Below are 4660 nucleotides of genomic sequence, written 5' to 3'. Positions count from 1 at the left end.
AGCAAAAGCCCCCAGTCACCAGAGCCCATGCCAACTGACTGCAGTGTGGCATGAGCAGAGCTCCCCCTCCGCCAGAGACTCAGGATCCTACCTATAGCTTTCCGTGCCTCTCCCCCCCGAGCGTCGCACATCTGGGTCTCCTTCGAACCTCGTCATCGCCTTCTGGGTTACACGGCCAGGCTACTGGGAGTGGCCTTGGGTCAGCTCCCCAGGGGTCTTGCCTGCCACATCTTTGGCAATTGTTTCTTTTAGCAGGAGAAAGATGTTTGATCCCATCTCCCCTGGTACTCCCCTTCGGTTGTCCTTGTGACTATTGTTTCTCGGGGCTCCATCTCCCCTACACCCCACCTAACACCAACCGTAATGTTATCCGTTGGGGCTGGTGTTCTGGCCCTCACTGATGCTCGGTTTCTTAAGGGCTATGGCTGTGGGCTACAGATAGTACTGGCACCAAGCGTCCACTGCCGCCCTTCGGTGTTCCCTGGTTCACAGGATGTTGGCCTCCGCCCAGGCTTCAGGTCCCCTTGACGGGTTACCCCCTCCCTGGATTTGGTACCTGTCGCCCATCGTCTGCGTCCGGGTTTGGGCTCTGTTGTCTTCACCAGTGTCCCAATCACCGCTGCTGCTGACCTCTGCCCATGCTGGCCTCGTAGGTGACTCGCTGGGTCCTAGCTGGCCTGCCTTGTCTCCCATGGTTTCCCCTCTGGGGCGCTACCACGTCTCCTTTGCCGCCGGCCCCTCAGTCCTCTTCAACCTCTCTGAGCCAGGTGGGAACTCCTCTTCCTGTTCCCCTGGCTTTCTTCCTGCTGGGCCTTTTATCTCAGTGCTGGGTGGCCACTTGGCCAATCACTCCTGGCACACTTTTACAAAGCGCGCCCAAACAGACCCGGAAACCGTTCCTGGCTTCTCCTGGCTTCACCACGGGTTTTTCTTTTGATCTTGAACCATGGCGTCCCACCGCCTCTTTCCAGCTTCAGGTAAGTTTTCTCCACACCAGCCATTCCCAGCCCTTGCCACTGAAAGCTGCTGAAGCCACAGTCTGATCTGGGCCAGATCCAAAAGCTCTGTGAGCCATCTGTTGCCAGCTCCTACATTAACCAGTCAGTTGCAACAGTCACAAGTCTACACTTTTTCAGGTATAATTCAAACCACTCTTTCATGCACCAAGAATATTTTCATTGCTGTGGGGATATAGAAGGGAATATAGAAGACATTTATTTTTCTGTTGAAATATAAGGTCTTGTCCTAGTGTTCTGCTGTGTCTCTAAAAGAAAATACCATAAAAGCTTGACTAAGGAACTACAGAAAAAAAAATATAACTTTTATACCGCAATGTATGTACAGTCTAGTTATTAATTTGTAAACTGTTGTGACCATCTTTTTTTAGGAGAAGCTTCTCCATAAGACGCTAAATGCGCAGTAAACTAATTCTACTTATTAGCGTGTCACAGCAAAAGCCATGCTAATGCACTTTAGAATTAGTCTACTGTGCACTAGCATCACTGAAAAAGTAAGCACCAGTGCTTCTGTGGAGTAGTGCTGGTTACTGCGTATTTAGTTAGTACTTGTGTAAATGTGCCCACTGAGAAGGTTCACTCAAGAATATCTAGATTTTTTTATTACTTGGTAGCACCAGTAATTATCTCTCTTTTGTGGTTATCCCTATAGATCAGAAAGTGTCATGATGATGTCAAAATCTAATAGTAACCAATATGTATTTCACTGTAAAATTACCTGAATAATTTTAGCCAAAAGTGTATCCTTAACAATAGTCCTAGTATTTTGGATAATTGACTGCTGCTTTATTATTGTCTCAGTATTCCAAAATTATCCTAAGATACCACTACGAAGAGCTACAAAATCAACTGTTGGATATATTCAAGTTTACTAGTATCTAGGGCAGGAGTTTTCAACCTTTTTTTAAGGAGTGTGCCCTTCTGGTGGGTACCCCTCCTGGACTGTACCCTACGGATGAGTGGGGGAGGGGGGTCCCCCAGAGACTGGTTGATGGTGGGGAGGGGAGCGGAGGGTGCTGGTGCAGCCACCGCTGCCACTGCACACTGCTGCCATGCGCCACCACCTGCTGCCACCATGCGCCGCGGCCTGCAGGCAGCAACAGGTGTGTGGCAGTGGCAGCAGCATGTGGCGGCGCGCTTCCCAAGTACCCGCACTTCTCCACGCTGACACCACGTACCCCCTGATGCCCTTTCCCAAGTACCCCTGGTTGACAACCCCTGATCTAGGGGCATCTTTACATATGCTTCAGGGATGGGAGAGGATTGCTTTAATTAGAGCGGCTCTAAGAGCCACTCTAATTAAAGCGCCTGCAGTGTCTCATGTATTCAGCATCCTGCACTTCAAAATGGCAACGGGGGTGCTTTAACTAAAGCTCATTCATTGAACTTTAGTTAAAGCACTGCCACTGCCATTTGAAGTGCAAGGGTGCTGAATACATGAGACATGGAGGCTGCATGTGCATTCTATGTAACACGTTCCAGCAGGCTTGATTAATCTAGTCTGCTCTGACGCACCGTAATTACAGCTTATTGGAGCAGTCTCCCTGCATGTCTACAGGCACCCGATGTGATAAGAATTGATGATTTCAGTCAAGTTCCTAATTGATCAGATGCTCACATTCCACATACTAGAAGTGAAACCAATTAACGTATTTTCTGTCATCTGTCAGAGGCCAGTGATTGAACAGACATTATATTGAAATTTTTGTCTTCATTGGCATTCTCTTAAAGTTAGAAATGAAGTTGGTCACCTTCCATTCAAAGAAAATTTTCTTTCCTCTTTCTTAGATAAATGGGTAACTTCAGTCTCCTGGCTCACCATTTTGGAATTTTATAGATTTTTTAATGTATTCTATTCCTAAATAGTGTGGGTATTTATTTTATTCTAGAGCAGTGCTTCTCAAACTGTGCTCATTGGACCACCAGCATTTCACAGAGCCCATTATGCTGGTTCACAAAATAATGTATTTTGAGAACTAAGCAGTGAAAGAATTGAGATGTTGGGAGGAAATGTGTGGGACCATGGAGGAATCACTCTTATATATTGATCTACAGAATGATAAAAGCTATAGAGACGGCATGTTTGAATAGTCCTACCTTAAAAAGCCACAAATATTTATTAATATAATTACAGGTATCCACATGGGCCATGACTTATTTGCATAGAGATAATAGTCTGATCTGCTGCCAGATGATAACATTCTTTCCAGTGAATGATAAGAACGATGACATTCTGAGTTGGGAGTGAGACCACCAGTTCTTGTGTTCTTTTCTACTAGTTGGTACGTTCAATTTAAAAAATAACTGATCTAGTGTCTGCATTTTAGCTCCTGATATATGAGAAATCACTGAACACCTTGAAATTATAGGAAACCTGTCTAAGAGTTCACTTCCAAGAAACACTTCAACAAAGGGAATGCAATTAAGCTTTCTCATAAAATTTCACAGTATACTAAATTATGCCAACATTTGGTAAAGTCTTTATTTTTCTGCCTCTTTCATCCTCTCTGCCATAACCTATACCCAGTCTATCTGTTCTAAATGTGGATTAGATTTCTTTGGAAAGCTTGTTGAAAAATGATAGCATGTCTGGAAAAGTGACACAAAAGGTCATGCCATGTGCTGCTTGACTCATCTTGGACTGATTTCAGTTGTGTTGGAGCATTGGTTTGGCTCAAAGTAGTGGTACACTACTGCATCACCAGCATCACTTGCAGCATGTGTAGATCTTAGAAGTCCTCCTATTCAAGAGCTGACCTGGCCTGACTCAGTTTAGCTTTTGAGAGCTGCCAAGATCTGGGCTGGAATTAACATGCATCTGTTACAAAGCATATAACCAATGAACAATCTTCCTTTGATAACTAGAGAAGTGGTTAACTGTGGTAATTTCAAGTCAGGCAGGAAGGCACCTGTGAAGTAGGCTGTTGCTGTGAAAGCTCATGTCTCTCTGAACTGGTTAGACTCTAGTCTAGGGGCTCCTGTACATGTGCCAGACATCTGCTCCAATGTGTGCCAATTGGCACACTCCAGCAGCCTCTGTATCACATGTATTCAGTATCCTTGTGCTTCAAATGGCAGCGGGGGTGTTTTAACTAAAGGTCATTTGACAAGCTTTAGTAAAAGCACCCCTGCCACTATTTTCAAGCATGGGACACTGAATATACGTGATGCTGCACGTGCTTTAATTAGAACAGCTCTCGGAGCCACTCTTATTAAAGCGCCACCCCCCCTCCACCCCAGAGCATGTGTGAAGATGCCCTAGGGTACCATTCTGCCCTCTCTATGAATAATTAGTGTCTTTTTTTTATTGATATACAGTAGCTCCCATTAAATGTCATACTGCTTCAGAACTTCTAAAAATATTACTAAAGAATCTCATAATTTACCTACTTGTAAGTTTCACTCTTAATTTTCTGTATATCTTTCAAAGCAGTTTGGCCTTTTCCTCACTGGCTAGGAACCAGTTTAGCTGAAAGTGTTTCAGCATGTTTTCTTAGCACTGTGTGAAACCAAGAGTGGACAAAGTCTATCAAATGAAATGTTATTTACTCAGTAGAGCTTTTTATACACAAATGTGGATCCATGTAATCTTCTGAGTACATCTGAATTAGCTATTTCTAGTGAGTTCAAGGTCCAGAAGCTAT

The sequence above is a fragment of the Gavialis gangeticus genome, unplaced genomic scaffold (genome assembly GCF_001723915.1).
Source record: "Gavialis gangeticus isolate Ggan-Ray unplaced genomic scaffold, GavGan_comp1, whole genome shotgun sequence".
NCBI classification, from domain to species: Eukaryota; Metazoa; Chordata; order Crocodylia; family Gavialidae; genus Gavialis; species Gavialis gangeticus.
The sequence above is the reverse complement of the archived record's forward strand: the minus strand, read 5'-3'. Positions refer to the sequence as shown.